The sequence below is a fragment of the Echinops telfairi genome, unplaced genomic scaffold, assembly GCF_000313985.2.
Source record: "Echinops telfairi isolate 266 unplaced genomic scaffold, ASM31398v2 ScPeMD7_443;HRSCAF=831, whole genome shotgun sequence".
NCBI classification, from domain to species: Eukaryota; Metazoa; Chordata; class Mammalia; order Afrosoricida; family Tenrecidae; genus Echinops; species Echinops telfairi.
The window spans coordinates 52,391,077-52,415,183 of NW_022104341.1; the positions used below are offsets into that span (position 1 = coordinate 52,391,077).

At 38.3% G+C, this 24,107-nt stretch overlaps 1 protein-coding gene across 1 annotated transcript in view; it reads left to right on the top strand.

The window, feature by feature from the left end:
* The window catches only part of NEGR1 (neuronal growth regulator 1), a 1,031,997-nt gene that overhangs the window by 689,738 nt on the left and 318,152 nt on the right, over positions 1-24,107 (top strand). The window lies entirely within an intron of this gene.

The following is a 24,107-nucleotide window of genomic DNA, read 5'->3' on the forward strand; positions in this document are numbered from 1 at the left end:
AAATGACTCTGATGCTTTCAGGCTCTTGCTAAAGGGTAGAACTCATGCCCAGGGAGAAAGATGGTCGTAAATACCCTCAACTCAGTTTTAGCTTGCAATAAATGAGATTTGTGGCACTGTTGTCCTCAGCATTAAAGATGCTTATCTTTCTTCACAAGTAGTTTACTATATTAAAAAAAAAGGAGATTACATCCAAAAATGAACATCAACCCTAACTTTAAGGTATTTGGTACCTTATGCCAAGAAGTCCTGGGCTCTATCCTGCTTTGCCTCAGCCCAGCAGTCATATAAATGAGATGCTAGCTCCAGGCATTGATTACCCAAGACTCCCTCTAATAAAATCAGAATAAAAGCACATCCAGATCCCTCTAATCACATAAGAACCCATTCTTCTCTCATGAGCAAAGAGAGAATAGCAGGGAAATGGACAATTGACCAGCGGAATGAAGCTTGATGTCTTACTCCGAGCTATTCAAACATATCCACATGACACAGAAAAAAAATATTTTCCTATTAGGAAGAAATATTTGACCAATACTCTTACCTAACCCTTCATCCCCTACCCCATCCCTATAGGAATAATACGTACATTCATGCATTGGAGTAGACTGAGTTGCAATCGTTATACTGTGTTTACGGTCAGTTCTGGGTCCATTCTACTCTGTCCTGCTGAGTTGCTATAAGTTGGAATCAACTGGATGAATTACGTTTGGACTATGTCTTTTTTTTTCCTTTATAAAAGTTAAAAAGAGCACACCAAATTTAAAATTGAGTATTCACCAAATAAATAAAAGGGGATCAATGTGTTTAGAATCCATTACTATTTCATGTAGATTAAAAATACATATACAGTTACTGATACTAATAATGAATAAAACATACATAGAACTTAAGACATGCCAAGCATTGTTCCAAGCACTGAAAAGAAAAGAAACACAACAACAATTATTTGGCAACTACCCTGACCCTTAAATTACAGATGGAAAAACTGCCCAAATCCTCATAGCTGATGAGGTGTGATGGAGTGAAATTTCTTAATATGGATCTCCAACAGATCTTTCTTCAACTCTCAACAAATGGCTGTGTGGGAGTATGTGAAGAGGACATGAGCGAGGGGATAGGTCAGTTTTCCTTGCCACACCCCTGGCTCTAACTAAAAGCCCTTTTTGTAGCAAGAGCAGGGACGGACTCCCTTGAGGACATTGGAAGAGCCCATTCAATGTCTCTGTCCACGTCTTGGAGGCTGCGGAGCCCCAATGCCTCCGAGATTTTGGTGGCTCAGAGGAGCAGCGCCAAAACTAGGAGGTGCCTTCTCATCTGGCCTGAGACCATGGCACTCTGAAACACAGTGACAGGTGGTATGGCTTCTGGAGTCATGGAGGCAAAGGCCATGGACCAGATGGCTGAGTAACTAAGAATTAGAAAGAGATTTAATTACTGGCTGAGGAAACCAATGAACTATATATACCCTTACTGTTTGCTAATCCTGACTTGTGGTAACCTGTTGACTTCCCTAATAAATACCCTTATTTGTGAGTTTTGTTAGTGAGTTCTATGTGCCATTGCAATTGAATTTTCTCACCCAGCATAGATGTGGAGTGGTGTGGGAGTGATGGCTGGTCTCATAACAGGTAAGGAAGGATGGAGCATGGAGACTAGTTTGGCATTTGCCTTGTGCCAACTGGAAAACCAGAGGAGAGCAGAGGTGTCTGCCTCCATTCCATTTAATGCAAGGAGTGAAAAAGAACCAGAAGCCAGAGAGCCCATTGCTGTATGGGTCTCTGATCATATCATTACACTACATTCAAAGATAAAGAAAGAGTTCAAATGAAATTTTTATCAAACAATGCACCATTAAGACACCTTGGTCTGGCTTCCTTTTTCCTACATAAAATTTTAAGTAAAATATTTTCTTTCAGGCTTTACAACTCTGAACTACATTCGCTCTCATTAAGATAGCTCTGCCTAGCAGACACCAAGGTGAATGTTGTTGTTGGCTGCTATCCAATTGAACTTGACTTATGATGAACCCACCTACAACAGGGCTGGATCATTGTAATCAGTAGGATTTTCATTAGCTGATTTTCAAAAGTAGATCACGGGGTCCTTCTCCATAGCCCATTAGGAAACTCCATTGTAACCTCTTCCACACCATTGCACTATACAAGCCTCCACTGATGGAAACACTCATTGGCTGGAAATCAAACCCAGGACTTCTTCATTCAAAAATAACACCAACAGCAAAATCCACTGCCTTGAGTTTATTCCAATTAATATCCACCTCTAATCCAAACCCCAACTCGTGGCCACGGAGTCCACTCTGCCTAACCACAAGTTCAGCTGTTCAAAACCATCTTCCAGCCTGCAAAAGAAGGATGTGGATTCTTGTTCTGTAAAGAAACCCAAAGGGGAAGTTCTGCTCTACCCTATGGGCTTGCTCCAAGCTATAGAAGGCAAGAATTCTACCCCTGAAACACCACTGCCCCTGAAGGTTTTGTTTATTTAGAGCTAAAGCCTACACTTCCTGCCCCGGTTCAGATCTCTGTCTACCATGTCACCGGATTGCAACCCTGATTTTGCATCTGGCACCATATTTCCATATTCATTAGTCACACTCATTGTGTGGCTCCACAGGCCTTGGTTTTATTACCTAGTTATACAGAAGAGCTTAATTCATTTCCATGTCTTAGAAACCAGCTTTTACAGTCACCATGGCAGTCTATATTAAATTCCTTAAAACATTCTGAATTTACTTTTAACTGGCATTCAACAGTCCCACGAAAGTTGAAACCCTTGTATTTCCAGCCCTAAACTTACCAAGGAATGCATTATGCGATTCTGGCACTTGTTAAGATTCCATTTACTCGACATATGGCTCCCACCTTCTCTGTTAGGGAACACTTAACATTGTTGTACTTTACTGCTTTTTCTGTGGAGCTATGCATGATACCTTTTATTTTGTGGTCTCCAATTTATGACCAAACAAAGTAATTAATATTTTCCTATTGAAAGTACACTATAATAACATTGAAATTGTGAATAGTGTAGTGAACACATGTTAATGCCTACGTATAGATCCCTCCAGAGTACTGGAAATTGGTTTGTTAAATAAGAGGTCTCATAGAGGCATTTTCATGTAAACACTTACAGGTGGGAATAATGGAAAAGCTACAGAAGGAAAAGCAATCTTTGTTTGGTATGTGGTACACAATGCCACTTAAGAATTTCTTTTAAAAATCACACTTTAAAGAATGATGAAATACAGAAGTTACTCAGCGCTGCCTGCAGAACTTTTCCCGGGATATTAAACCTTTGAAGTAATAACAAGAACTATACTTTGACATAAATTTACAGAACAAAAGAAGGGCAAGCTTTTACTCCTGAGTAAGTATACTGCTAGATGGAGGATTTGTAGTAAATCCTAACATAATTGCAGTTTGGGCTTGAATTTTTCACCATGGATGTGGTGCTTATGTCTGAGAACGGCTTGAATGGCATTTCAAAAGGTAGACACTACCTAGTCTATGGCCCAATCAAAATAAAAGGTCTGCAGTAAGAGATCCAAGATGGATGTGAGTTTGTTCCAGTTTTAATGTTGATTGAGTGCCTCTGCTTTGGCTTCTATGAGAACTGAAGACTGCGTGGTTGCGGTGGGTCTTTTCCCCCACGCTTTTAAGTCAAAGGTAAACAAATGAAACCCCCCTCAAGGGCTTTTCTTAGCAGGTAGCTTTCATAGTGCTTTTAATACAGGTGAATCATGTCAGAAATTATCCTGAAAATCTTCAAGATGTGTTTTAACTGTTTCAAGCATAAGAAAATAGTTTCAAAGATCAATGCATGACTTGGAAGGTAGTGGTAGACAATCTTGAGTGATGTCACAGTTCAAATGATCAAGTCCTCGCAAGCATTTTGATCTGTTGGGTGGAGAGAAAGACGAGATGGGACCAATAATTAAACTGCATTTTTTAGAGCACTGCTTTCTCTAGTTTGCCATTGTGTCCCAAGTGTTCATTGTAGTGTCTTCCACATAAACAAATACATTTCATAAGGCAAGGATTGAATTAATCTGGTGCTAGGATTTGGAATCTGTCTTGTCAGCACCAGAGGTTGGAAACAATATGGACAGCATACTCTTCAGAGAGAGTCAACAGGGACCTCACATGTCAGAAGTTCTATGAAGTACCATTTAAATACTTGAGGATATTTTGTCCAAATAACCTGAGATACTTGGGGAGTTACAATTTCTTTCTAAATAGATGAGGATCGACTCTAAGAAAAGAGAGATAAGCATTTGCATAGTTACAGATTCCACCACCCAGCTGTCAGTTTATCATACGCTATGACTTGCATGTTGCAAATTATGCTACGCTACCGGCATTTCCAAAACCAGAAGGATTTTTGTGGTAGGCAGATTCTGGGAGAACTTCCAAAGGCAGACTAGGAAGTAAAGCCGTAGTGCTCAATTTCCTAACGTTAGTCAATGCACACCGACTGGATCACAACAGAACATGGGTTGATTAGCCCCCTTTGCATACATCATCAGAGAGAACCAATTGCAAAAGAAGGGTATCAAGAGCAATGAAGCAGAGGGCCAGCAAAGGTGAGGCCAATCCTTGGTTAAATGAATTGGCATGCTAACTGTAAATATGTATGTGGTTATATGGGCAATCATAAGGAAGACTAAGGTCCAGGCAACATTTTGTATGTTGGTTGTAAGGTCACCATGAATTTGAATTGACCCTTAAGCCTTTATGCATTTATGTATGTATGTATGTATCTATCTATCATTTATCAATCTATCTATCTAATCTATCATATAGCAACTATTTAGTTCCAAACAAAAGAAGCAGAGCCAATGACTGAGACTTTACTGGAGAACAATAGGGTTTAATTGAAGAAAATAAACATCTTTCTAAATTGGAGCTGTCTAACATTGGAACAGATTGCAGACTGAATGGCTGCTACATCACTAGAAGTATTTAATCACCATTGAATGTGAATTTCAAAAGGTTGCGAACCAAACTCTCTTGAATCTATTGTGATATTTATCACATGAGAAGATTCACTGGATGCTTATAGAATGAGTTTAGCAGAGGTTAGCCATATCTCTAAGATTCTTAAAAGCCTTCTGATTTCTCCCTGCGAAGGACTTAGAACTTAAACATTAAACTAAAGTAATACATATTTTATCCTCAGATAGCTAAGATGGATGAAAATCATATGGAAAGGAAACTATACTTCAAAAAAATTAGTTTTATTATTAAAGACTATTGTTCTTTTACTTCCTGAGTACCTCTCATTTGCTACATGAAGTTTAGCAGATTTTAAAGTGCTTAACAGATTTTCATAAATGATTTAACTTTGCAAATAGATTTGGTAAATATTTGATATGCTGTTATTAAATTTCCTTTTGCTGGCCTAACCTTTTGACAGTTATTTCACTTTAGCCTGATCTTGTTGGGATTTAACTCATTGCCACATCTGGGTAGTCATTCCCAAGAACGCTTGATAGAAAATGTATGTTTATACCTTCTCAGTAAAGGTTATCTATCCTAGAAACGTACACTTTTCTAGATAAAGTAAGTCCAAAGGGCAGGATACTATTCTGCTGCTATTCTGCTACAATAATAGGATCAACTTAAACAGATCGAGGGAGAGCATGACAGAAACACAAAGAGATATTTTGTACAATATCCTTTAACCTTGCCAAAGAGATGAGATCTTGTTTCTTCCCCTCTCTGTCTCTTTCTCTCTCCTAGAAGATGGATACCACGAGGTAAGGTTTTGATTCATAGTGTGAAAAGGGAAACTGATGCAGTCTCACAAGAATTCATTTTAATTTATACATAAATGAAAATCTAATTCATTTAATATCTATTGAGTCAAAATAGGTGTGTACAGAACTAATACACCAATCTTCCTCCCTTCTCTTCTAAATTCACACTGAAATCACATAAAAGAAATATTGAAAGAAATTGAGAAAATATGGTAGCTTGCATGAAGAAATAGCAAATTGGAAATTTGTAAATTTCCAAAGGTGAGCGAACCTTAGAAGGTAAAATACGCATATCAGACTGAGATTGAAATTGCAAGCGAAGGAATAGAAAAATAGAAGATAAGTAAGAGCTAGCTTTTCCAAGTTTATAAACTCATATGTCAATTTCTGGACAGAGTCTTTTGGCAATCATCCAGTTAATTAATAAAATGACTGGTCTTAGCACTTAGAATGCTGTCTTATTATCTACTGTTACTATAGGGAACAGTGCACACGGATGGCTTTAATGAACAGACGTTTATTCTCTCCAAGCTTAGGAGGTGAGAAATCAATGCAAAGTCACCAAGCCAGATGTCGGGAAGGCTTTTCTGTTGGCTATGGGGGAAAGGTCCTTGTTTTCTCTCAAAATCAAGTTTTGGCATAACCTGGAGGTCTCCTGTGTATCGTGGCATCAATCTCTGGACCTAGGAGGTTCCCAGTTCCAAGTTCCAGAGGACATACTGGGTTCTCCCTGGTGGCATAGTGTTTATCCATTGGACTGTGATTTGCAAGATCAGCAGTGCAAAACCTCCAGTGTGCTCCTTGGGAGAAGACAGGGCTTTCTATGCCATAGCACTGTACTTCAAGATAGATTTTGATCTGTTCTTTTTGATGATTAATGTCATACCATGCCTCTTGAATTTGTTTCCACCATAGTAAACAATTAGATTGAGTGACTCAAAAGGGTCAATACCAGTCTATCTTATCTTACCAATGCCTAGGATATCTATATTTTTTGCATTCCATTACATATTTGATAACTTCTAATTTTCCCCCTGGTGGTATAGTTGGTTACCTGTTGGACTGCTAAACTCAAAGTCATCAGTTCCAAACCACCAGCTGCCCCTCAGACAAAAGATGAGGCCCTCTGCCTCTGTAAAGAGTTACAATCTTGGTAACCTACAGAGACACTTCTATTCTGCCCTAAAGGGTCACTATGAGTCAGGATCTGCTTGACGACAGTGAGAATTTTGCTATATTCATATTTAATACATCCTCATTTCAATTATTAATGAATGTTTATCGCTGTTTCTTCTAATTTTGAGTCATATCTCATCAGCTTTACTCCAACCATGTCATTGAAGTTAACTTTAATTTGAGGAGACAGCTCTTCCCCAGATAGGTTTTGAGTTTCTTCCAACCTTAGGGGCTCGTCTTCTGGGGCTATATCTGACAATGTCCAGAAATAGGCTATGTACATATAATGTTTTCAGTGACTAATCTCTTAGAAATAGAGAGTTTACCCCTTCTTCCCAGTTTGTTCTTATTCTGGAAGCTCCACTGAAAGTGACACACTGTTGCTAAGCCTGCTGCTATTTGAAATACCAGTGGCGGAGTGTCTGGCTTCACGGCAACCTGCAAACGAACACAGTGTGACGAACTGACAGACTCCAGGTGGATGCTACCTGAGTATACACCATGAAATCTAAAAAGCATACTCACGATAAGATATAAAAAATTTAAATCGATAAAACCTAAAAATATTAAAGTGTTGTAAGTGATTAATACTGGAGACATGACTGCATGATACTGCTAGCAATACAATGAATACAATGAATTTTTAAAAGTAAATGTCTATATGAATGAAAGTTGATTTGTTATATGTAGATTTTATTTTCTTTGAAAACTGTCCCTGGGTTACAAAAGAAATGCGTTCCTAATTATATTTTTAAGTTGAATTTGTAGATGAATATGGTGCTAATTCAGGCTTACTGTACTCTCTGGGCTCTACTTGTGACCTACTTAATCAGAATCAGTAGCCCAAGGATCTGTAGTTTCACTCAATCCACAGGTGATTCCAGTAATCAGCCAAGTTTAGGAACTAGGCTTTAGTGCAAGACAAGCCTTGAAGCCTTTACTGTTATTTAAAAGTTGCATGTGCAGAAGGCAAAGGTGATTGTGATGTGAAATTTTGGGGGGATAAGGGTTGGTTCAATCTGTTCCAAGTGAGGACATGTTAACATAGAACTAAAGGGTATGTACCAATTGTTTTTAAGTTAGACATTCATAACCCTGTGGAATTACTATAATTTAAGGTCATTGTGTAATGTATTATATATCAGAAGTTAAATAATTTTAAGCCACCTGCTTATTGAGGGATTTTGATTAATTTTATGGGGATCCTTTCAATTTTTTTTCATTTCTACTTTATAAGATAACAAAATAATATTGTCTTCCAGTGCATTGCATTTCAAGACAACCTTATGTGTCACAGAATAGACCTGTCCCAGGCGTTTTCTTGGCTGTAGTCTTTACAGGAGGAGATCTCCAGGTGTTTTCTCTTCTGCACTGTTGGGTTGATTCAAGCATATAACTTTTAGGTTACTAGCTGAGGTAGTTAGTTTATTGTGCCAACCTGGCCGACAAACACATGTGGGGTTAATTGAAGGGTGGAGGGATAAATGGCTCAGTGAGCCTTGCATTTCTAGTTCTCGGGTCTCTTGCTTTGTGATGGTCAGACCAGGGTGCAGCTGCCTTAGCAGTTCCCTGCTTTAGCTTGACTTCCTGCAAAACATCCCCAAGGAGAAGCCACATGGACCTACCCTGATGCAGCCCCGGGTGCTGGAGCAGCCGTGTGGAAACCCCTGCCAGCTCTGAGATGCTTATACGCTCACTGATTCAGCTTTCCTCTTGCAGTCGGTGTCATTGTTTGTGTTTTGTGAGATGGAGGAGGACTTTGTGGATGGTGTTGGGCATATGGGTTAATGGGTTAATGTTGGACTTGTGGCTTGGGCAGCACTGGGTTGGGATGTTTTCTTGATGCGCACTTAACTTTTATATAAAACTCTCTCTTATACATGAGTTTCTGTGGATTTGTTTCTCTGTTGTGTCAGTGGCCTCCCTGGATGACACAAAGTATTAATATGGTAACTCAATTGCTAACCAAAAGATTGGCTTTTTCAACCCATCTAGTGGTACCTCAGAATATCAGGACAGCTTTGAAAACACTATGAAATGCAGAAATATGAATGAATTTGAATTTGATGTCATGAGTCTGAAATCAACTCACTGACCAGTTTTGTTCTTTTATCTTTGGTGCACGTCTTCTAAGCCTTTAAATGTAATCACATTATTGTTGTAATTTGCTGTATGCAAATCACTTTCGAAGTTATTTTTGATGGTCATAGTGTTGACAGAAACAAGGTGGGGGATGCCTGTTACTGCTTCAGCCAAACACAGAAATTAGGTTGATTTGGGAAACTAAGTTTATTTTGAAAATGAGATGGAAAGAAACAGTGGGGGGTTACTACTTTCAAACTGCTGCAAAAATTCAGGGCAAACCAAGCAAAGTATATACTTTAAATTATGTAACAGATGTAGGTTTTTACAATGTCACAGGAAGAGATCAGCACGTTTTTACAATAATCACAGGATATAATTTATCATCTAAAATGGCAGGGTTTGCAGAGATCATTGACATTATCTATCCCTACTTTTCTCCAAGTCCCCTTGTGTAGCTAAATTGGAGGGTGCTTCCATGTTATGCTTTACCAGTCCCACCACCTGCTGGGGTCTCAGAATGAGTGATGCTTTGTGCCTGGCTCTTATGCTAATGGCCTTGCTTACCACTTCCTGATTAGAACATCATCATTGACTGAGATTTGTAATAGGCATAAGACACATAAAAAACAAACAAAAACGTATGTTGAGAACAAGAGGGCACAAAGGGGACGGAGCAGAAACCCAAAGCCCAGCTGTAGCCAATGGAACAATCTCCCCACAGAGGGGTCACAGGGAAGGGATGAGTCAACCAGGATGCAGTAAAGCATCAATGAAACACACAATATTCCTGTGGTTCCTTGAGGCTTCCTCACCCCCACTATCATGATCCCAGTACAGCTTCTCAATTGAGACCAGACCAGAGCATGTGCACAGGTATAGAAAAGAGATGTGAGCTCACGACATAGGGAATCCAGGAACAGGAGTAGAAATAGCTGTACCAGAAGGGTAGGGATAAGACGGAGAGAGGAAGGGAATGGATCGCAATGATCGACACATAACCATGCACCCTCTTTAGGGGGAAGAACTACAGAAAACACTGGGGATGGGAGACAGCAGTCAGTGTAAGTTTTGAATATTATTAAAACAATAATTTATAGTCTATCAAGGAGGTATGAGGATGGGAGAGGAGATAGGGAAAAAGTGAGGAGCTGTTAACAAGGTCTCAATAGAAAGTAAATGTCTAGAAATGAATGATGGCAACAGATGTATAAACATGCCTGATGCAATCAAAATATGGATTGTAATGAGTTGTAAGAGTCCCCAATAAAATGAACTTAATAAAAAAAACAATGGGATTTTTACTGCAATGGAGAGGGATGTTAAATTTAAGATTTTACTGCAATGGAGAGGGATGTTAAATTTAAGATTTTACTGCAATGGAAAGGGATGTTAAATTTAAACAAAATAAATCTTAAATTTTGTCATGTTTCTAGAATTTTGATTAATAGCATGCTAACTCTTTCGCCCTCCCTATCAATAGTAACCATATGAGACAGTCATCATTATGCCTTCATTTTTTTCATATGTAAAATAAGCAAACAATTGAGGTACACAGAAATTAAATGTTTAATTATTTCAAGGTGGCACCAAGATCCAGTCAATAAATTTTGACATTACACGACCTGAAAAATCACTGGATATTTGCTACTTTGTAATAAAAGGATGAAGTTATACCTAAAGGCTACTTTACAATTCCAATATCTACTACATAAACATGTCTAAATTCCTTCAGATACTTCACCCACCAGTTTGTTTTTTGAACATATTATACATCTGTGCTTCAGTTCATTTCTGAAGATTGTATTGTAATGTCCTAGAGACCTAGAGATTATGCACATAATATGTGTGCTATGAGAGATGGCTAATAAAATCTATATTATATTTTCCTTTTCACTTTTATATTTCACTTCTCCTTTGGATAGATATTGTATAGGTAGGTAGTTCAGTGAATAACAGATTTAAAACAGATCAGGACCCCATCTAGCCTTCATGGAATTTAGGATAATTTAAGACAAAAGCTGCCTCTCTGGGCAGAAGAAACTAAAGGTTCTATAAGCAAATGGGATGTTTCATAAAGAAGAAATAACCTCTCGACTCCTTCGTGAGGAAGCCTAACACTACGACACACAATTTGGCTGCAGAGGAACGGGCAGATTTTAAATCTACTGTTGCACAAACCGCCTATGTATTGAATTTAGAACAAAAACCAACCAAACTCACTGCGAGTCAGTTCCAACGTCTAGTGACCCTCGTGTTAGGTAGGCAGACTAGGGATTAAGGTGGGTGTGCCTGTTTAGAGCCATGAGCAAGGGGCTTGGAAATTAATCAGGCACCCATTAGACACCTATGGAAAGATCCAAGCTGAGCATGCTCAGATACAAGCCCCCTAGGCCCAGGTGGGAGGTCCACCTGGGCGCCCAGACTAGACCCAGCCACATGACCTCACCCAGGTGGGCTTAAACTCAGCCAATGAGATCAGCCTATCCCCTCCACAATGCCTGCCCAGCCCCAGCGGAGGGAAAAGCAGTCCGCTAGCAGGTAGCTGCTCTCTTTCAGGATGCTCAACAGGTGGAGGGCAGGAATGAATGCCGCGTGGGGTGCACACTCCACTCTGGTTCTCTGCCCCCATTCAGCCCTCCCTCGTGGCCCCTGGGATTCGCTAGTTCCACAAACGTGGTTTCATGACCGAGATGCCCAAATCCAGGAACTGAACACAGGACAGACCAGAATGGCCCCTGCGGGTTTCTCGAGCTGTAAATCTTACGAGAAAGCCTCATGTTTTTCCCACAGAGTGACTAGGGGGTTGGCACGGCTGACACTGGTTAGCAGCCAGTGAGGAGCCCACTATGGCACTATTGTACCTACGGTTCGTGGTGGCCCTGTTTAACCCTGTGGTCAGAAATGTTTGCAATATGAAACTGAACTCAGATAAGTACTTTACGAGAGTCAAATGCTAGTAATTAAGTTGCAGGTTGGTAAGGCCCTTTGATTCAAATTCTGATGATTTCTCCATGAAGTCTGCCAATTTCCATGATGAGTCATCAGATTGGATCCACCTTGTGACAGAAAATACTAGCTAACCAATTACATCTAACATGTTAAAAAGAAATCAAGTTATTTAAATTTCTCTTTAGTAAGTGAGGCTTCTTTCTTTCTTTGGCAGAACAATTATCTCGAGTTACAATTATGTGGCCTACAAAGATTTTGACCCCCACAGAACTTTTAGCAAGTATAAAATCTCTGAAATGAATACAATGTACATAGTAGTGTTTCTGTATGTACTTCGTTGGTTTCTGGATGGTTTACCTCTGCTCTTGCTTCTCAACACTGAAAGAATTCATGCAACTCAAGCAATTTTATAAATCCAAGTAACTTTTAGGGGGAGAAAGGGAGTTCCAGGTATTACAGTTTCAGAAAGTACACACTATCTCTGGAAAGCATGGTGGGGCCCTGGGGACGTTAGTGACTGAAAATGGCCATTCCAAGGGAACGCAGAAAAACACAAGAAAGGAGTACAGGAAGAGGAACGTGAATCCAGAGCCAAGGGAAAGGGAGTGAGGCCTGAGAGAGAGGGTGGCCTGAGGAGAAAGAGTTTGAGCCTGGAGAAGGTGAGTGGCACATGTGTGCCCCTGCCCTCGGACCTGCAAGAGAATACCAGAACAAGAGGGAGGGCTTGCCCTCTGTCTGTTGTTTATCCCCTCCAATCTCCTCTGGCTGGGGAGACGTGGTTGAGGGTATTGGTTAATCTGATTAGCTGAGTTTAGGTGCATCTGTGTGATGTCATGTTGCTGGTGCCTAAGGTGGGTATGCAGGCTTGGCTTTCACCTGGCCCTAGGTGACCTGTCTCCCTCCGCGCATGCCCAGCTTGGATTTTCCCATAGTTGTCTAATTAGTGTGCCCGATTCCTTCCCAACCCCTTTATTCTGGCAGGGCCAGGTGATTTTTGCTTGTGCAGGCATTGGGGGAGGCAACCCCCCTTTATCCTTAATCTAGCTACCTTCCAGTAGTAATAGCTCTCTAATGATTTTGTCTCTCTGACGTTCTGTAAACATGTCTGAAATAGAATCTCTGATTAATGTTATATTTGCTCTTTTCTAATAATTTATCTGTTATGATTCCATTGGCTTAATTATTAAATAGATCGACATATAAAAATGTGATTGCCCAGAAGAAAAGGGTATTGCATGGAGTGGAGACACAATAGCACTTGAACACTTGGCCCATATTTAGTGATTGAGAGGTCTGGCACATTTACAGGAGCAATTGGCACAGTCTTCAAAATGAAACATTCTGTAATCTTCTGTGAAGACAGAAAAAGAAAATGAAATGGAGCTTATTCTCACCCAGACTGGATGATAATTACTGCCAAATTAATGAATAAATTATAAAGCATGTAGGTAACAGAAATAAGTTGATTTATTAAAAACTTAATCAAATATCTATTTCCCCTTAAAATTATTCCAAATTATGGCAGTCTCTCTGCTGAATCTTGTGGATCCAATGATGAATAACCAATTCTTGCCCCCAAGGAGCACACTCTGTAGAATAAGGTAAGGCATGTAAAAGCAATGTTTAATAAAATAGAAGCATGGATGTATATTATGGATGCAAAGAGCAAGAAGCAATTAATTTTCCTTTGGATGGTGTTGTATGCCAATCATGGAGTGAAATGACATTTGGGGTGTAACTGAAAGGATGAGTGGTTTGGCAGGGAGCAAATGTCTACCCATCCGTGCTTGGACAGATCATTATAACTCTTTAAGTTACTGTGACTACATAAAAGTAAAGGGATATATGATTTTCTGCCACGCTACTCTTACTATTAAGTTTGTTCTAAATCTAGCTATGACTTTTGAAAGTAACATTTCTGTTGTCAATTGTGAAAACACTTGCTAAGCATGATCAATATTTTGTTGAAACAAACTTCCTCTTCATTATCTATTACCAAAAGAAGCAAGTCACTAAGGAGGATGCAAACATCAACACTGGCACATGTCAAGTTCATGCCCAGTGTCCCCGGCCTGTTCTGTGTAAGCCTGTTTTCTCATTTGTTGGCATCTGCCCTCTTCTCCTGCCAGACCTTAATGTGCCCTTGTTTTTTTGCCTTGTCATTATAAAAGTCTATTCTGTTGAGAAGCTCTTTTGTTAATAGTTTCTTTATGTTAAATATTTCTAATGAGAATGACACTGGTTTTACCATTTCTTTCAGAATATGTCACCCAATTTTTAGTCATCTTTTGGGACTTGTGATTTGGTTTTATACTGACATAAAACAATAAGAATGTGTGTGCTCATGTTATTTATTAAGATGATGCTTACAGCTAAACATGAGTATTTAAATTCCCCAAAGAACAGATGTTTGCAGAGAATTTTATTTTATTCTTGATCTTCAGATTTTTTTTTTCTGACACTCATTACAGTTTTTGTAAAGGTCAAGCTAGAATCCCTTTGAACCATTGTTAGAGCCCATTCCCAGGGATGACTCCTGTGAAGAAACATGAGGTTTTGTTTGCCTTTTAAAGAATCCACTAGTTCTTTATGCTATTGTGATTCACTGTCTGAGTGTAAAGCTATTTCAAGACATTCTTTGGTGACTGCTGTTTCAGATTTCCTTTATCAAGCTACAGTGGCCCAAGGGGTTCCTTGTTGAATAATCTCAAATCTTTCTCTATTCTGTGACAAAGTCTGGCTAGTATTTTTGAAGCAAAACTGTATTATTAGATGTCCACCCTTCCATGTTGTAACCTTGGTGTCAGTTTGGGAAAAGACATTTCACTCATTAATACATGAATTAGAGACATATTATAATAATTTGAAGAATCTTAGTCAAAACCTCCCCAAAACACTTAACCAAAAATCTACAGAAAATTAGAATCAAAAGGTTTTAGGTCAGTGAGTTAAAACACCAAATTATCTCCCTTATAAGGTCTCCCCTTATTTCAGAGGTGTAAAGGATAAATATTTAAGGTTTTTATAGATCTAATACGTGACAAAGTCTTTGAGTATCTAGTCCAACCAAACTCTCCTTTAATAGATACATCAAGATTTAGATAGGTTGAGGTTTCTTGCCTAGTAACATTTAGTTAGAGCGGGCCATCAGAACTACTCTGGCTTCTGATGGGAACTTTGGCTTTTTACACAAGAAGCCCTGGTGGTGTGGTCACTAAGTGTGCCACTGCTTACAGAAAGGTTGGCGGTTCAAATCCTACCCTGTAGGAAATAGATGTAGAAGTCTCAATAAAGATGATGACTCCGGAAACCCTATGAGGCAGTACTACTATGTCCTATAGGATTTCTATGGGTTGGAATCTACTCCCCAGCAATGTATTTTTTTGTTTTCCACTAAATCATGAGGCTTTAAAGGATAATGATTTCACTTTTGTGCAGTAGCTATATAAAAGATATAATGCATCTGATTAGAGGAAACATCAATTTGGGGTCAATCAGGCCCATACCTGAGCTCAATTTTGATGCTTCAATACTTTGACTTTAGACAGGCTTCACTTTTTCTACTGTAAATTGGGGGAAATACCATGCAGTTGTGTCAAGGGTTAAGTAAAATACAGGATGCCCCTAGCACAGAATTCGGCATAGAATAGAGCCTAATAGACATACATAGAGATGTTACTGTGCTGAATCACAATGACACAGAACGTTACTGAGTGAGGTGGCAAGGGTAACCACTCAGAAGGCCTTGGCATATGAATTAATTAAAAATTCCCCACAATAGGTCATTAAAGCAATTTTTAATTTTCCTTAGTAATACCTTTCACAGTCATAATTATTTGCATAATAATTTGCTCACTGCCTTTCCCTATCAATGGACTGTGATCTCCATAAGAACAAAGACAGATCTGTGTTGCTGACCATTCATTCTATCCCCTGCTCCACCCTCCACTTATCCCCACCGAGTTGCTAGCAGAGTGACTAGCAAGTAGCTAAGAAATGCGGATATTAGCAAACTGTTATTTAAAGTCGGAAGTAGCAGAAAATGGGTAAAAAGAAGATGATGATGGAAGGAAATAGGTTTTCAAAAATCATGTTCTGGCTCATAATTACAAAGTCGTATCCTAATTTCAAGGCTAGTGGTGGGAGGAAATGAAATACTTCATTGTGAGAACTTTCCAAAAACCCAAAGAAACAGTAGGCTTCACTCACCAAATATCACTGTCTTCTGAGGGTGCAGAATTGCTTTGTGAACCAGTTTTCTCTGAAATAACGTATATGCTTACAACAGTTAATGCTGAGGGATTCAATACTGAAGGAACTGTCACTGCAGGAAATAAATCCAAGATATCCCCCAATTTAGATGGAAATATTTACATGTAAATGTTCATATGAAATTTCCATTGAGGGATTCTGTTCCTTTTCAACGCCTTTCTGGAGGCTTTAAACTGTTGAGTGTCATTTTCACAGGCAGCCTGCCTGTTTCATGTGCTTTTGCTTAGCCCTTCTCTGTTTCAGACGCGTCAATACACTGGGCCTGAGACATTTCCCTTCTGTATATTCTATCATTGCCTCTGTTTCAGATGGTTCGACTTCTGTGTAAACTCATTAACGGTTCTGCAGACTACCATCATTTATTTAAACCTTCCATTCAGTCACTAGCTCGACACTGGAAAAATGAAGATTCCAGATGTGTAGTGAGGAACTGAATAAAAACACACCTACTTAATACATGTCTCTTTGATGGCAAAAAAGTCTGAAGTTCTACTTCATAGGAGGAATTTCATTTTGACGTGTTCAAAGGAGGGGAAAAATCAGCTAATGAATAAGAAAGTGCACATAGATAGACTGTGGCAGGAGATTTTACTGCAACTTCAACACTGACCCAACATATAAAGTATGTTTTATTTCTCCAGCATCACACATCTAAGTGATTTTCCCCATAGTATGGAAATATATAGTATTCCACTACTAAACTCATGTGTTATATAGTTTCCGTCCAAATTTATATATCCATTGAAAACCAGAATTCCTAATGTCAAAACTTTATTTATACTTACAATGTATCTCTTGCTTTATAAGTGTCACTTGTCATTTCTGTCACAATGATTCAGAATTTATCTATTACTTGACCTATTTGATATTAATCTGTAATAAATCTTACATCCTATCTCATAGCTGGCACTGCTTTTCACACCTAATTGAATTTGTTAAAGAGCAGATATGTACTGTGAACACTGGAATCCATATTACGGGCTGTTACAATAATATTTCTACAATGGTTGTTTTCTAATAAAAAAATGTAATCATCAAAAAATATGTGTGGTATAAAGGACTTTTTGTCCCTGACAGCCATGTATTTTAAAAGTGGTTTTGTCACTTTTTAACACTAAGCTGTAGTTTTTCCATCTCTCAAATGAAAGCATTAATAGCTACCTTGAAATGATCATGAAAAGAAAATAACATGTGCAGGTCAGCTGACAACAACATGGGCAGCAATTGTGATGGTCACTGTAGTAATATACTTGGCAATAAAGAAATTTCCCATAGTAAATATATACTTGTAGTAAATACAGAGGCCTTCAAAAAGTTAGTGGAAAATCCTATTATCTTTGCATTCCATTTTTATCATGAAATCCTTGAAAACACCGTATATTACTTATTTCATAAATACATATAGTTTAGTGAAATAGGACTAACATTTGGATAAAGTTGATGTGTAACAAATGCAAAAAGTGGAGAAAAAAGAAGGCTTTAATCAAATATAAAGAAAACAGAAAAGGAAAATAAATAGGAAATAAAATGGGAAATGATTTTAATATAATACATTTAGGTAAAAGTTTCATGAAGTAAAAAATTTAAGTTCATGTATGTATATTTTTTAAATTTAGGAAAATTTGGTGTACATGAATTTTAAGCTTTTCTGAGAATTTATAGTTGCTTCATGATTACTTAGTATGGATCTGTAATCTGTCTCCCTGGATAATTCAAAGAATAATTTCGTTCAACAGAAGAGAGCAAAATAAAAAAAAGAGTTAAATGGTAAAGAATCATTGTTTTTAGAAATAGTCCCTTCACTCATAAGTCTCAAATTGACAACAGATTATGTAACTAGCACAGATGCTTTCATTGTACTTATTGCATTTGAATGCTGAGTAAATAGTCCAAGCAACTGGACAATAAGAAGAACTTGGCATCACAATTGAAGGTAATGTTGTTGCTAGGAGCCCATAGAGTCCATTTCTACCCATTGCAACCTTATAAAATACAGAGGCAACACAGCCCAAATCATTCCCATATTTGAGCCCATTGTTGCAGCCACTGTGTCAATTTATATCATAGAACGGCTTCCTCTTGTTCACTGCCAATCCAAGCATGATGTCCTTCTCCAGGGCCTGGTTTCTCCTGACAACATGTCCAATATACATGAGATAACATGTCCAAAGTATGTAAGATGAAGTCTCACCATCATTTCCTCTAAGGAGACACTCTGGCCTTACTTCTTCAAAGACAGATTGGTTTGTCCTTTTAGTAGCCCATGGTGCTTTCAATATTTTTCATGAGCACCATAATTCAAATGCATCAATAATTCTTCTGTCTTCTTTATTCACTGTTGAACTTTCAGATGCATATGAGACAATGGAAAATACCATAGCATGGGTCAGGTGCATCTTATTCCTCAAAGTAACAGCCTTGATTTTTAATACTATAAAAGAGATCTTGTGTAGATTGACCTAATGTAATATGTCTTTTGATCTTTTGACTACTGCTTCATGAGCATTGATTATTGATCCAGGCTGGACAAAATCCTTTACACCTTCAATCATCTCTCCATTTATCATGATGTTCCCTATTGGTCTACTTGGGAGGATTTTAGTCTTCTTTGCATTAAGTTGTAGTAGGACTCCTTGAACACCTTTGATATGCACATGGCACAACCTTGCTTGTTGAAAATGAAGAATTGGGTTTCTGTTGAAGACAACATTGCTTTCACTTTTTAATATTCAATGTTTTCTATGTTTTGTATAGCCATTGTTGTTTGCTTTCTCTTTGTGTTTTCTATGATTTTTATGTATGGAAATCCAGGATAGGTAAATCTGTAATAGGGACAGATTAATAACTACTGGGGGCATGGCAGGAAAGCCTTGGGGATGTAGTGACTATGAATTGGGATGCTCACCATAGGGTCAGCAGCTGGAAAACATCAACGTCTTGGGAGAAAGAAGCGACATTCTCATACACAGTCACAGTCTTAGAAACTCACAGGGGCAGTTATGCCCTGCCCCATAGGGTCCCTGTGAGTCAGCATTGACTCAGTGGCTGTGAGTTTGGAGCTTTGGAGGGACGTGAAAAAGGAGGAAGGGGGAAATGGAGCGCTAACAATGAGTATGAGACAAAATTGCTCATACTGATTGTATGAAACTGATTGTGGTGATGACTCAACAACTCTCCTTAATATGATTGAATTATTAAACTGTATGATATGTAAAGCATATGCCAATAAAACCATTAAAAACAACTATTGCCTTCTGTAAGTATTACACTTCATTATTACGAAAACAACCCCTAACTAGACCAGCAAGCAACACCATGATAAACAAACAAACTGAATTGTCAGGGATTTCATTTCACTTGAAAACACAATCAAAACCCACAGTAACAGCTGGCAAAAATCAAATAACATGCAGCATTTGGATATACTGCTACGAAGGTATATTTTAAGTGCTCAAATCCAAGGTGCTACTTTGACGAAATAGGTGCCCCTGACCAAAGCCATGCTATTTTCAGTCACCTCATGCGCATGCTCAAGCTGGACAATGAATAATGCCGACACAAGAAATATGGATACATGTGAATAGTGATGGCATCGGATATTGAATGTAGTATAGACTGCCAGAATTAGTTTAGAAGGACATCCAGCACAGTTCTTAGAATCCAGAAGAGGGAAACTTCATCTTAGTTACTCCAGCTATGTTTTTAGGAGGGACCAGTGCCTGGAGAAGTTCATCATGCTTGGTTAGGTTGAAGGTCAGGGAAAAGAGGAAGTAGACTGATGACACAGTGACACCTTAATAATGGATTCAAGTATAGCAATGATTGCAGAATTTTGAAAGAGCTTGCAGTGTTCTGCTTCGTTGTGCATAGGGATGGAGTTCTCTTCAGTAGCAACTGGACCAGGTGGCACCTAGCAATGACAATTTATGTTTGAGGAGAGTGTTTTCAAGAAGTATTTTTTGAGCACTGAACTATTATAAGACACCATGCTGTAACACTGTGCTGTGTGTTGGGCAGTGGGAGAATACAGGTTTTAGAGTTGTAATTAAGGATGTCAGTGCATTAATATTAACTATCATTTAAAGGTTGTATGATCTTCGATATGTTACTTATCTTTCAGAGTCCTTATTCTCCTATTTTTGAAATATAGATAAATCCTTTTTCATAAAATTGTCATATGTTCTAAGCAAGACAACTTACACAAATAATTTAATAATTGTTAAAATGCAGTACATTAAAAATAATTTATAGGAAATGATTTATGTGTTGAGTAACTTATATTTACATAAACTTAAACTGTTAACAGGAGTAAAATAAATTACAATAATTGCCTTGCAGTCAGTTCTGAGTCATATGTTAGAGAATATAACTTGTCTGTAGGTCAACCCTAGACAAGATAGATGGACACACCTGGCTGCAGCAACAGACTCAAACATAAGAACAATTGTGAGTGTGGTACAGGATGGGGCAGTGTTTCATTCTGTTACACAGAGAGTGGCTATGAGTTGGAACCAACTTAACTGTACCATTCTGGGTAGACTACAGACACAAATTAATAGAGACTCATATGTGCATAAGAAAGAACTTCGTATACAAGAGCAATTAAACATTCAGAAAACATTCCAGCCCAGTCCAGATCAAGTCCATAAATTTTATATTAGCCCATATATCCATTACCCATCTATAAAGTCCTCCTTAGACTCATGAAACACATGCAATGACTCCAAATGCAGGAAGATCACAGGCCAGTGGGAGCAAGGTCTTGTGGATCTAGTGGTGGTAGAAACATCTCAGCACTGGCAGGAGTCTCCACTTGGCTCCTTCGGTTCCCAGGACACAGGGTCTATCAGTGTTGTGCAATGTGTCTTGTCAGTAGTGTCTCTCAGGGAGTTAGTAGAGGGAGAGAGTGTCTCCTGCCTCCAGGTGTAAAAATACAGGAATTCCCAGAATCCGCAGAGAAAGGCCAGGCTCACACAAAGGCCTCATTGGCTATACAATGATGATTGACAGGCTAGACTCCACCCCTTTACTCATAGTCCTCTCAGATTGACAAATGATTATATAACTACCACAATAATAACAACATAAGTCTTTGTTGTCTGCAAGTTTTATGGAAGCCTACCATCAGGTCTTTCTTCTGCAATTCCACTCAGTGGATTTGAGCTGTCAATTGTTTCAGGTTAAGAATCAGGTGCTTGGGCCACCCAGGGAATTTCTTATGAGGCACTGTAATGAGAATTTAATAAAAATAACAATCTTTAGGGTAACCCTAAGTGATAAATACTGATATGTGCTTATTTTCAATGGAAGGAAAATGGATGCTGACACATTTAAGTAATGTTCTTATTTCCTAATTAAATATACAACATCTAAATAAATTAAAATAGTTCTGACATGAATGACCACTTGCTAAAGCCAATTAAATGCTAAGGATTAAGCCTAGGTTGCACACTAGTTGACACCTAAAACGTGTTAAATGTTGCTGTTGTTCTTACTAGTAAATAGAGTCGTTGACATTTCTTTGTGAATGAGTTTAGGGTGAGCAAGCTAGAATGTGATCAATGGCATGCTGAGGATCACAGAGGGGTGGGAGATGGAAGACAGTTTCTTGGAGGAATGACATTTGGACTGTCTGGTGAAGATGGATGAGAGCTGAAAGACATCAAAGATGAAACAAAGTGTTCGAGGGAAAAAAAGAGAGGCATTGGTTTCATAGGCATATATAGTGACCAGAAAATCTAATAATATCGTTTCTATAATTAATACCTCATAGTAACTCAGTATGCTGGGCATATATACTTTGCTTTGAAGAAAAGCAATTTGGATCTAAAGGATTTAATGCCTTTTCTAAAGTCATAAACGTAACATGCTGATCTAGAGACCGAATCCAAATCATTTTTCTTCTTTATTCAGGTTTATTCCAATTTTCCCATATAGACTAAAAGCAAGTGGAGTTTAGGAGAGGCTTAATACCCTATATGTAGGACAATTGTTAATCTTTGACGCTGTGATATTTTTTATTTCACATTTCATTTACTAATAGCAAATATTTATAGCCCATGAATTCTCTCATTCATTCAAAACCTATGTTTTTAATTCCTTCTATTTTCTATACACTATTTTAGGGGATGGCTTATATCAGGAAAGGAAATAGATAAAGGACTTGGTCACATAGTTTTGGGGTTCAATTTGCTTCGCTTTTGGCAAAGTATACTCAAGATGTAGGGGAGAAAATATGATCAGAGAAATATTAAAATTAATCACAGAGAAAATGTACAGTCCTCCCTTATGTCATTATCACTTTACTCCACTATATAAAGTTAATTTAAAATCAGATGTCTCAAAAGCATTCCAAAGCAAAAAGAGATCTTCATCTAGCTGATACATACAATTAAAAAATTTTTTATCCTAAAACTTAATCCTGTTTTAATATACTTGATGGCACAGTGCTTATTTTATTCAAAAACTTAAGGAAATAATCAGGACCAAAAGATAAACATGTGCTCTTATAAGTAAGAAGAGGTGAGATTGCCTGTATAATCTTAATTTTTTTCAATAACAGCAGTTAAAAAATAGAATTCATTTATAATTAGACAGACCCAGAGATTTGGTGTTAAATTGGTTTTTTGTGCATTCATATCTTCACAGGTTCTGACTGCCTTTTCAACAAGAAACTTGTGCTTACTAGTTTAAAAGCCTCAGGATAAAGAGGCTGTTTCCAGGGAACAGCTGGATCTAATTAGAACCCAAAGTTCTGATTCTGCTTGATCTGATTTCCCCATCTGTATGGAGTCATTACACCATAAATAGTATAAGCGATAACATCCAGTTCAAACTCAAAGCAACTGGCAATCACGGCTCCTGTCATTCAGGGGTCACTGCCATGTTTGTGTAACTTTACAACATTTCCATACGGGCTGATTCAATCGTTTAAAACTTTCCACCAATACGTGCATAAAGGGAGGAATATGCAGGGTATATTTTTGCAATGTATCTATTCATTTATTTTTATTTGTAGGTGTCCAATTGAGGAATTATATTGTCTATTATGACCACCATCTCCTTGTACACTTTTGTATTAGAGGTTTGTGGTTTTTGTACCAGAGTATAACACCCCTCTGTGTGTGCGTGCGCGCATGCATGTGTGTGATTTAATCAAAACCAGATGAATTGCTAGCAAGTGGATTCTTAGTCTTAGCAGTCGTGCAGGAGAGAGAAGAATTGCTTCTTGGAGTTTTGGAGACTATAAACCTTTCCATAAGCACACAACCTCATCTTTCTCTGATGGACTGGTTGGTGGGTTTGCTTAATCCACTCTGCCGCCAGAACTCCTTAGTTTTTAAGAGTGGTTATTTTATAATACCCCAGCATTAGAAATATCAACCCAATCATTTTATACATGCAGAGACTGAGAGTCAAAGTAATTGAACTTGTCTTCAGCTTATATGTAGGAGAGAATCGGAGTGGATCCATGGACTTCTGAGTTCCCAACTAATTTTAGGGCTCTCCCGGCAGGGTTTCCTAACCTGCAGAGCCCTAAACTTTTCTACATTTATAGTTTGTCTTATTAATATGTAAGGCACTCTGATGGATTAGAGGTTAAGTGTTGGGCTGCAAATCCCAGTGTCCAAAGTTCAAAGCCACGGGACTTTCTACTCCTGTAGAGTTAGTCTCAGAAACTGCCAGGGCAGTGCTACCCTGTCCTACAGCGGCCCTATGAGTTGGCATAGACTCAGTGGCAATTAGTTTAGTTATTAATATGTAATATGAACTTCCCAAAGAGAATAAAGAAAAAATTATATTCATCCAATATCTTTTGATGTTTTTGATTATGTCTCTAAACATTTTA